Source organism: Myotis davidii, unplaced genomic scaffold (genome assembly GCF_000327345.1).
Source record: "Myotis davidii unplaced genomic scaffold, ASM32734v1 scaffold187, whole genome shotgun sequence".
Taxonomy (NCBI): domain Eukaryota; kingdom Metazoa; phylum Chordata; class Mammalia; order Chiroptera; family Vespertilionidae; genus Myotis; species Myotis davidii.
In genome coordinates, this window is record NW_006383018.1 from 3,275,803 (window position 1) to 3,287,856 (window position 12,054).

The following is a 12,054-nucleotide window of genomic DNA, read 5'->3' on the forward strand; positions in this document are numbered from 1 at the left end:
CAGGTGCCCGGGCCGGCGGCCGAGAGTTGCTGCGGGGTCTCAGTGCTTTCTGGCGACGAGCGGTGAGCATGTCCCTATCCTATAAACGAATGTTGCGGCCTGATGGGGTGACTACGCCTATTCATGTGACTCACGTGACGCCGAGGAACACTTTGGCGTTTGGTGCCGAAAAACACCTGCGATGAGAGGCTCATAAACAGCCCCGGATTCTGTCTTTTCTGAGCGACCTTCTGGAGTGTGGCTGCTGGTCCGACATCAGGCTCAGCCCGCGGGCTCGGGGAGCAGTTCTAATAAACTTCTATTTAACTGCTGGCAGCACGAGTGCTCCCTGGTTCGTATTAAACTGTGCCGGGTTTGGGCTGTTTGAAGTTTCAGCAGAAACTATCCCCACCGCCGGTGCGAGTGTGGCACCTTGGGGGGCGTCGCCTCAATCTTCCTGGTCGGGTCGCTCTCCTGGGGATGGTGACTGTGGAGATCAAGTTTCAATTGGAAGCAATTCTGCTGTTCCCTCCTGTAAGAGAGAAATTATACTCAGATGAGTGAGATCGTCAGGCCGCCCGGTTACATAACGGAGGGAGCGGAGGAAGCGGTGAGCCTTAGAGAAACACATGGGGCGAGAGGGTTGGTCCTGAATTTCACGGCCAGAAGCACTGACTGCATTGCCCTCCTTGGGGGGGGGGACGGGTACACAACGAGAACGTGTTCTTCACCCCATTCCTGCACCAAGGAGCCAATTAAAGTTTAATCCTCACTCTCTCCCTCAGATCACGCCCCGCTGCTTTGTAATTGTCACTTTGTGCTGAATTAACTCTCTGTTTTGTTGGCTGATCAGAATAAAGATTAACTTTGGGGTCTTAAATTGCTAATAATCAGTCTGCTGGTAAGTGAAGCTTCTTCCTGCAGTTAGTTCCCTCAGGTAAAAATTAGCCCTGAAAAATTAGAAATGACCTCTTTATTTCGATTTCTAAAATATATTTCTGTATATGGAAGGAGCTCCTATACCTGAGGTAATATTTGCTATTATATATTAATATAAAAATTATATACACAAATATATAAATATTTTAAGTAGAAGCTGCTTTACAATCAGACTGTAAAACAATAAAATCTTTTTTTTTAAGTCCCCACCGGAGGACATGCTTAAGTTTGAGCGATACCTTGTAGGTAAGGGAGAATGGTTCTTTTGAAAATAAATTCTATATTTCCTCTCCAAAATTCTCAGATTACAAATATTTTTTAATATTTATTTTATTTATTTCAGAGAGAAGAAGGGAGAGGAAGAGAGAAATAGAAACATCAATAATGAGAGAGAGCCCTAGCAGGTTTGGCTCAGTGTGTAAAGCGACTGCCTGTGGACTGAAGGGTCCCAGCTTCGATTCTGGTCAAGGGCACATGCCTGGGTTGCAGGCCTGGTCCCCAGAGGAGGCAGGTAGGATCCTCCGTAGGGGACTTGCAGGAGGCAGCCAATCAATGTTTCACGTTCTCTATCCCTCTCCCTTCACAGGGAATTGAGCCTGCAACCTGGGCATGTACCCTGACCGGGAATCGAGCTGTGACCTCTTGGTTCATGGGTCCACGCTCAACCACTGAGCAACACCCGCCAGACTAAAAATATATTTTAAATGCATATTACAAAATATTGAAAAGAATAACAAAAGTATAATAATGATTGGACTGGGATGGTGTATTATCAACTACGTTTTTTTCCCTTCTTATATTTTGCCAAAGAAGTTTAATTTTTAATGATTTGTTAATATTGTCATTACCTTCAATAAAAGCAATGCCAAGTCCCTCAGTCATTGTTGGTGTGTTATGGCAGAGCCTGTATATACCTTGCCTATATTTTATTCATTGACTTAATATTTATTGAGCACCTACACCTTCCAGGCCCTGTTTTCAGGATGAGGGAAAACAAAATAAGCCCCTGCCTTCCAGGACCTCTTTTCCAATGGTAGGTCTCGCTCAGCCCGAGTGTCTGCTCCTCTACATGTCCCCCCTTATCTTCCCTCCCAGGGTCATGGTTGACCCAGGCCCTACTAAACCAATGTAATTAAGAAAAAGAAAATGTGCCCTAACCAGTTTGGCTCAGTGGATAGAGCATCAGCCTGCAGACTGAAAGGTCCCAGGTTCGATTCCAGTCAAGGACATGTACCTTGGTTGTGGGCACATCCCCAGTAGGGAGTGTGCAGGAGGCAGCTGGTCAATGTTTCTCTCTCATCGATGTTTCTAACTCTCTATCCCTCTCCCTTCCTCTCTGTAAAAAATCAATAAAATATATTTTTAAAAAAAGAAAAATAAAATATGGTTGGAAACACTGACAGGGAGGTGGGGGCTGTGAGTGAGAGAAGACCTGAGGCAAGGAGTAAGCGATGATGAAACAACAAAGAGGAAAAGAGATGAGATGAAGCCATCGCAATATGGTGGAGGGGAGTTTATTTTAGAAGCTATTCTAAAGTTTTCATCTTTCTGGGATTTTTATAGATGCAAAAGTAATTCCATTTTTATGTCAAATTTATATTGTCATATATCTTGACTAGAGGCCCAGTGCATGAAATTCGTGCACTAGGGGGTGGGAGGTTCCTCAGCCCAGCCCCAGTCAGTGTCAAAACCTCCGCCTCCTAGGCAGCCATTGGCTCCTCACAGTTGACCCAGATTTGGTTCTAATTGGTCAGTTTCTATGCCAGTCAGCGTCAAGAGCTCTGCCTCTTAGGCAGCCATTGGCTCCTCACAGTTGACCCAGATTTGATTCTGATTGGTCAATTTCTATGCCAGTCAGCATTTCTGGGCCTATCAACAGGGCCTGATCAGAAAGGCAGGGCTGATCAGCAGTCCCAGAGGTCTGGAGAGAAATGGAGGTGGAGCTGCTGAACAGGCCAGGAGCTAAAGAGAGAGGCAAGTGCTGATCAACAGCTGCCACAGAGGCTACAGATCAGACCCTGCTTCTCTCTTTAGGCCTCTCTCTGGGCCTGATTTGCAGCCCCCTCAGCAGTCAGTGCTGGGTCACCACTGCAGGACTGACTCCGGTTGGTCGAGCCTCCTGGTCATTGCGGGTGTGACGGACCCTGGGTTTTTATATATTAGGATTACATTTCTCTTTCTTGTCTAAAACTGTGGTGATATTAGATGGTATATGTGTCTTTAAATGACCACGCTTGGGAAAAGAAAAGGTTGCCAAGTCTGAATTGGAGCATCTCCTCTACCCTTTTTAATCCAGAAGTCTGAAGCCTACACTCTGAAGCCCTCCCTTCATGAATTGGACACTCAGGGGAGTGGCTGAAGGTCACGTTTGAATACAGAACATATGCTACACTCAGAAACACCTCTGACCTAAGGGTTTTTAACTGTGCCAAATCCCCTCTGCTCAGGAAGTGTCCTGTTTTTCACACAAATAGAGTTCTGGCAAGACACAGCCCGCCATTGACCACTCATGTTTGAATCTCAGCAAATGCAATTAAGGTCAGAAAGGAAGTGGCCCTCCATCCCCCACCTTCCACCCAATACAACCCCCCCAGATTCCTAGACTCAAAAGACCACAGGTGGGGAACCTTTTTTCTGCCACGGGCCATTTGGGTATTTATAACATCATTTTCAGGCCATACAAAATTATCAACTTGAAAATTAGCCTGCTATATTTGGTCAAACATCTAATTAACTCACCCTAAAGCCATGGCAAGGCCAGACGAAATGATTTTGCAGGCTGTATATGGCCCCAGCCCACAGGCCGGATGTTCCCCATCCCTGCAAAAGACAAATGAATACCCTACCCCACATCAACTTCCTAGACAGACCTACCAGTGACCTATCAGTCTCACTTGAGGGCCCTCAGAGGAACATCAAGTCTCTTCTCCCACTCTCTTGGCTGCGGCTGTTTTGTTTGTATATGAAACAAATGAAAAGACTATAAATTGCTTAAGGTGAACAAAAGCAGTAAAGTTATAGTCACAGGTTAACACTCTTAATGTTTGCAAACAAACCAAAAAAGCTAGCATAATTTTCCCCCTTTTTAAAACAACTGCTTTTTAACAGCCTTAGAGTTCTTAGGATTTTATTGCTGGTTACTTTCTTTCTCTGAAATGTGCCTGACCAGGGTCTAGAGAGACTTCAAGAGTCAGCTTTCCTACTCCCACACTCATTACCACAAGAGTCTGTGGCAAGGAAATGGATACTTCGCCTGGCAAATTTGCTGATTCCAGACCTGATATGATCCTGGCTTCCCGTAGTAGTTAGATCGCCACTGTCAGCAGCACAGAGTTGGCCAAAAGAAACGCAGTAATCACTTGAGATCCCATTAAGTCTCAGTCCCAATCAGCCTGGTGAGTTTGAATACCTTTAGGGTTGTTTCAGCAACAGTATCATGCCTTCAATGAAATGATTCTTAATCACGAGTAGAAAATGTTATCCTAGTATAGTAGAGAAGCAAATAATCACAAAATGGAAAAATATCTTCCTTGTTCAAACATCCATACACCTGTAACTTAGTTTGTTAACTTCAAGTCATCCAAAAGAATATGAATTTTGAGAGAAATTACATAGAAGAAGAAACTATTAATAATCTTTGAAAACATTCATATAATACTATCTGCCAGGCACTACTATTCTATACTTCACCTATATTAATTCATTTAAGACTCTGATAGAAATAACATTATCTCCATTTTACAGATTAGAAAACTGAGACAGAGGCTTGGTAACTAGCCCAAGCTCACACAGCCAGTAACTGGAACCTAAGAAGTCCAGCTCCAGAGTCTATCATAATTACAGTGCTTTGCTGACACTCAGAGAGAAGCAATATTTTAATTCACTATAGAAACTACAAAAATAGTAATGTTTATAGAAAATTGAAAAAGAAGGCAAAAAATTCACCCATAATTCAATCACTTAGAAATAACCACTATTTACATTTTATTTATATCCTTTTAGTTTATTTTCTGAAGAATATTCCTATGCATAACTTTTTTCCTTAGTCAGCCAATGAGGTAGGTATAATTTTGTAGATGAGGAAACTGAGATTTAGATAAAGTGACTTTTTCAAGATAAAGCTAATGCATGTGAAACCAAGATTTCAACCCAGGTTGCTTCTTTCAGAACCTGTACTCCTAACCCCTGGCTTATACTGTATTTGAGTTTACACTTGTTTGTCACACTCAAACAGTCCTTTTCCATCTTAAGTTTATGAAGAACAGTCATCCATATTTTCATTCAGTACTTTCTTATTTTTCCTTTTTTCCCTTTAAGTCTTTGAATCATCTGGATTTTACTTTGGGATAAGAAACAAGCAAGAGATCCAATCCTGTTTCCTTTCCAAATTGCTACTCAATTGTTCCAACATCATGTAATGAATACTTTCTTTGCACACTGCTTTGAAGTGTCACCTTTATCATATACCAAATTTACCATTTTTTAATTACTGCATTCCACTTTGAAAGATACTTCTTAAGGTTCTATTGTGATAATCTGACTTAAGGGTAGACATGAAGAAAAGAAAGTAGGTTTCAGCCTGGTGTTATGAGAATTTTCCTTTATAGATGATTTTTTTTCCCCTAAAAAATAAAGGTCAGGATTCAGGTGAGCATATTTTATCTCAAACTATACAGTTTTTATAGAAATGTGAAAAACGGGAACTGAACTTGGAGGAATTTTAATGATTCTCTTGTCCAACCCCCTTATGTATAAGTAAGGTAACTGAGGCCCAAAATGGTAAAAATTACTATCTAGCATTGCTAGGTACTGTCTGTATTATACAGGTTTCTTTCAGTAGGTAGTGACAGAAATACAACACAAGCTAATTCAAACAAAAAAGGTTGAGGGATTTTTCTCTCAGTTTATCTCTCTATATAGGTCTTATTCTCTCAGGTTCTTCCATGGAACAAGATATATGGCAAGTATCTCTAATGTTCTGTCCTTTTAACTGGAAACTCCAGTTTCTAATTCTTAGTCTTGAACATAAAACCCATAATAAAGATTCTGCTTGGTTTTCCTTGAGTCATGTGACGTTCCCCATTGTGTCATGAGAAAGGTGAAGGTGGCAGGATATAATGTGATTGGTGGCCCCATAAACCCACTTGGAGTTGGGGAGAGGCAGTTCCTCAAAAGAAAAGAGGTGTTATGATTGCTGGAATGAAGAAAGGGAACTTGGACAGACAAAAACACCTCTGTCTATTACTACAGTTGGAGAACCAGAATTGGAATTGAGGTCTTTGAACTTACATTCCAATCTTTTTCTCGTTCCTCTATTCATTTAATGCATATTTACTGAGCACCCTATCAGGATTGTATTTAATTGCAAGTAACAAAATCGCAAGTCAATGACGGTTTACATAGCAACAGGTCTAAAGACAGGAGTTAGCTGTTGCATTATTTTCTAAGATCATGTAGTCTCACAACTTCCCATCCCTCCTCGTTAGTCACTGTCTTAGTCCATTGGGTTATTATAACAAAAATGCCATAAACTGGGTAGTTTGCACAACAACCATTTATTTCTCACAATTCTGGAGATTGGGGAGCCCAAGACCACGGTGCCAGGAGATTCGGTGTCTGGTGAAGACCTACTTCCTGGTGGATAACCATCTTCTTTCTGTGTCTTCACCTGATGGGAAGCAGCAGGAGCACTCTCTGGGGTCTCTTTCATAAGGACACTAATCTCACTCAGGAGGTCTTCACCCTCACAACCTGATCACCTCCCAAAGGCCCCACCTCCCAATATCATCAAATTGGGGGACACAAACATTCAGTGCATGGTAGTCGCTTAACCCAGGCAGGGTACTATCATCTCTCCCTGAAGCCTTTCCATTTAGGATAAATCTTTCCCACTCTTACAGCGCTGTCGTATTGTTCAATCATTGTAACACTGAATTCAATTCTATCTTATATTGAAGTAAGTTTGGTGCATGCATCTCCATCTCCTCTGCTATTAGCAATTCCTGAGGACACAGACTGAGTCCAACTCATCTTTGTGGAATCGAGGTGCCAATTGTTCTAACCTCTGGCTCTGCCAGCTCCACTTATTCTGAGCCAAACCCAGAAACAAACAAACAAACCCAGAATCATTTTGAGTTCTGGTAAACCCTAGCACCTGACAACATCTGTGAGCATAGTGGACCTACACTGTGGGTTTTGTCTAGGGGTTACACACCTCAGCACACAGAAAAACAACTTTCAAGTCTCCCATTGGACACGCTGACTCACATTGTCTTCCTTCTGGATGCACCTGAAGACTTCAAACTCCATTCCCCATTATTTTGCCCCAATTCAGCTGTACCCTAGCCCCATGTCCACACTGACAAACCTAAACCCAATATCTTCTTTTATTATCCCCACTTTACAGTTAAGAAATGGAGGCATGAAGAGGTTAAATAAATAATTCCATATCACACAGCCAGCAAGTAGGAACCAGAAATCAAACTCAGGCTATTTGAATCCAGAGCCTGGATCCTTAATAATTAAACTCAGCTAAACTCTATAGCAACTAATACGATGCCTTCCCTAGTAAGTGCATCAAAATGATGGTTGGATTCAATTTACTTATATTTCTAACATTATCAGTAATACTCTAGCTTCTTATATTTTTCTTTTTTCCAACTTCAAAAAGTTATTTTTATTTGTAAAATACCAAATGATCCATTATAGGAAAAAACCCCTACATTTTCTTAAATGAAAATAAAAATTATGAGTATACTAGTATTACAATTGTTTGCTAGTTTTATTTTTTATAGCTCTATTGATGTTAATTGGCAAATAATTTTGTGTATATTTAAGATGTACAACAGGATAGTTGATATACCTGTACATTGCAAAATGATTACCACAATGAAGCTAATTAGCACATTCATCACCTCATATAGTTATCCATATTTTATGTATGTGGCAAAACACTTAAGATCTACTGTCTTAGCAAAATTTAAGCATACGATGCTACTAACTATAGTGACCCTGCTGTACATTCATTCTCATGGATACCTAAAGCTTTGTTTTTATTTGTATTAAGTAAATGAGTGAATGAATGAACTGACTGACTTACTATGCAACTCAGCTTCCTCACTTGAAAATTCATTCATTGAGTTGGTTTTTTAATATCTTGTGAGCACTAGAGAAATAATGAAGCATAAGAAATATTCACAGTACCAAACAAAAGTGTTGAACTAGATGATATCAGAGGTCCCTTCAGCTTCAAACTTCTGAATCTGCAGAGTGGAGCTTTGCTATCCTTTGTACTGAGGTGGTAGATTTATGATCGTAAGAAAATGGCCCATTCTTCCTCCCATCCTAAGCACTTAAATCAGTGCAAAAAAGAGTAGATTTTGATAAATTTATTTTTAAATATATATTTTTTTTTATTTCAGAGGGGAAGGGAGAAGGAGAGAAAGATAGAAACATCAATGATGAAAGAGAATCATTAATCCATCAGCTGCCTCCTGCACGCCCCCCAGTAGAGGTCGGGCAGCAACCCAGGCATGTGTCCTGATCAGGAATCAAACCATTGGGCAGCAACCCAGGCATGTGTCCTGATCAGAAATCAAACCATGACCTCCTGGTTCATAGTGAAAGGAATTTTAGAGACAAGGCAGGCAGTTTTAGGGAAAAGGGGGGTCCATGGGAGAGGAATGCATATGTGATGGGCTCCACTGCTTATCTTACTTTCACAGAGGATAGAGAAATGTCATAAGATAAGGGAGAGAAAAAGAGGGGCACCACCTGGGCTTTGAACTTTGAAACTGACACTCAGCAGGAGAGTGACCAATTAGGAAAGCACAGGGTCATAAATTAAGGAAGGGTCCAATTAGAAAGGGGCATGTTCAGACAAAGAGCTGCAGCCTTATAAACCCGGAGACAAAGAGACTCCTCCAGGATTGCTTTTTTCTTTCTTTTTTTTTTTCAGAAATGGGCCTTTTTTTAATTTTTTTTTATGAAATCTTTATTGTTCAGATTATCACATTTGTTCCTCTTTTTCCCCCCATAGCTCCCTTCCACCCAGTTCCCACCCTACCCTCTGCCCTTACCCCCCCCCCATTGTCCTCATCCATAGGTGCACAATTTTTGTCCAGTCTCTTCCCGCACCCCCCACACCCTTTTCCCCCCCCAAGAATAGTGAGTCCATTCCCTTTCTATGTCCCTGATTCTATTATAATCACCAGTTCATTCTGGTCATCAGATTATTTATTCACTTGATTCTTAGATTCACTTGTTGATAGATGCATACTTGTTGTTCATAATTAGTATCTTTACCATTTTCTTCTTCTTCCTCTTCTTAAAGGATACCTTTCAGCATTTCATATAATATTGGTTTGGTGGTGATGAACTCCTTTAGCTTTTCCTTATCTGTGAAGCTCTTTATCTGACCTTCAATTCTGAATGATAGCTTTGCTGGATAAAGTAATCTTGGTTGTAGGTTCTTGGCATTCATCACTTTGAATATTTCTTGCCACTCCCTTCTGGCCTGCTAAGCTTGTGTTGAGAAATCAGCTGACAGTCGTAGGGGTATTCCCTTGTAGGTAACTGAGTTTCTTTCTCTTGCTGCTTTTAAGATTCTCTCTTTGTCTTTTGCTCTTGGTATTTTAATTATGATGTGTCTTGGTGTGGTCCTCTTTGGATTCCTTTTGTTTGGGGTTCTCTGCGCTTCCTGGACTTGTAAGTCTATTTCTTTGACCAGGTAGGGGAAGTTTTCTGTCATTATTTCTTCAAATATGTTTTCAATATCTTGCTCTCTCTCATCTTCTGGCACCCCTATAATTCTGATGTTGGTACGCTTGAAGCTGTCCCAGAGGCTCCTTACACTATCTTCATATTTTCGGATTCTTTTTTCATTTTGCTTTTCTGGTTGGGTGTTTTTTGCTTCTTCGCATGTCAAATCTTTGCCTTGATTCTTGCGCTCCTCTGGTCTGCTGTCGGGAGTCTGTATAGTATTTGTTATTTCAGTCTGTGTATGCTTAATTCCTAGTTGGTTCTTTATCATAACATCAAGGGTCTCATTCGATTTCTCGAGGATCTCAATAACTTTATCGGCAGCTTCTAGACAGTTCTTGAGAGACCTTAAAAGTGTGGTTCTGAACTCAATATCCTCCATTGACAGTTTTGTCTTGTTTCTTTTGTCTCCGCATTTTTTATGCTTTCTTGGTGCACCCCCTAGTGGTCTTTGTGTGCAATCTTGTTGTAGTTAAGCCTTGATTGTTGTAGTTAATACTAGGGGGATTTGACCTCCAGGCCAACTGGTTGTGAGAATCAGCTGTGTCTGCAGTGGGAAAACTTCTGTCCTCTAGGGAGGTGCTAATCTAGCCTTTGCCTGAGGCTGTCTGGCAAATGGCTCTGCGCAGGGCTTGGGCGGGGCGGGGGGGTCACACGGGATCAACAGAGCGGGGGGAGGGAGCAGTTATGGCTGCTCTCAGTCCAGTCCCCAGAGGCTCCGCCTCTCAGAGTCCCAGCAACCGCTCTAAACCTCGGAGAGAAAGCTGCCTTCGTGTTCCGACTGATGCCAGACAGTCCTGTTTCTCCCGTTTGAGTCTGGGTCCCCAGAGACTCACCCGGAACTGGAGCTCAGAATCTGAGACTCCCTCCCGATTGAAAACGCCAACCGCGCCCTCAGCTACCAGCCCGCTCCGCGCGTACCTCCGCACCTTTATATTTTCCGCACTGCGCCTCCTCTGAGTCTCATATGCTGTTCTCTTTCCTTCTAGTTGAAGAATTTCCCCTCAGCCAGTCTTCCTGTGGTTCTGGGCGATGTCCGTTCCGTCTTTTAGTTGTATTTTGAAGTGGTTGTTTGAGGCAGCTAACTCAGGGCTCTGGTGCCGCCATCTTGGTTTCTCTCCCAGGATTGCTTTTTTCCCATTAGAGAGAGAACAGGCTTTTTCCATTTGGGGACCCTTCCCTAGGGGGGTTTGTATATGCTTCCAATAAACTTCCACATCTTTTACTAAAGAAGCCTTTTAGTCTGCGAGTTTATTCTTCAAACTTCGTAGGGCAAGAACCCACAAGGGGAAGATTCTGCACCCTGAACCCCACCTATCAATAGGTCAACACTCAACCACTGAGCCACGCAGGTTGGGCTAGATTCTGATAAATTTTAAATGACTGCTACCCTTGGTTAGACATTGAGAAGGGGAGATAGGAGATGGGTGCTGCTTGTCAAATAACCGCTGCCCCTAAATGAAGTAGCAAAGCCTGAGAAGCCGCGCCCTGCTGCCCTCCAGCCTTCCCCACTACACTTCCGGCTCCAGCATCTACTAATCAGCCAGTGCCCTCCTTCCCCGAGTGCCCCAATCCCACTTTCACTAGGCAAGCCAGCTGATCATGAGGTGTCCCCTCCTCCCGAGCTACCTGTAGAGCTCCCTCTACATCTTCACCCATAAGCAGGACACTTGACTCTTTCACCTCTGTATCCCTCACGTCTGTTGTTCTCAATCCTGGCTGCACATTAGCATCACCCAGAGAGCTTTTTAATCACACGGGAGTCCAGCTCTCTGCCCCCAGAGGTTCTGATGTAATTGGTTTGACGTGAGGCCCCGACATTGGTCTAATTCTTTTTAAAAATCCTCAGTGGATGAGTCTAATGTATAGTCAGAATTAAGAACTACTGCACCTTTGAAACTGGAGTTTCTTAATTTTCACCTGCTGGTTAAAGCCCCACTCAGGGTTCTGGGGCCCATTCTGTTCCCAGCCAGGAAGAATTCAAGGAGCATTAGGCTAGCAGTTTAGCAGCTCAGGACTTAATCCCACTGTGACCTAGACTCTCAATTCCAATAATTACAGGCTGTTGTTGTTCCTTGTGGTTAAGCCCCTGTCCCAAAGGAACATAGGGCGTTAAAGAAGGCAAGACAGTTGCTGGGCAGGCAAAACAGCAGGTGTTTACTCTAATGCCCTCCCATTTCCTTTACCCCTCCACCCCCCTGATCCCTGCTCAAACCATGGTAACAAAGTTGTCCTAATTAAATAGTGTCACCTGATGACAGGCATGGGTAGGAAATTATCTGACCTAACATCTCTCAGTCCTGCCTACGTCAAGCTGCCCGATGTTTCTCTTTATTTCACTACGTACACCTCTGTCAGTGATACTTTAATAACTCT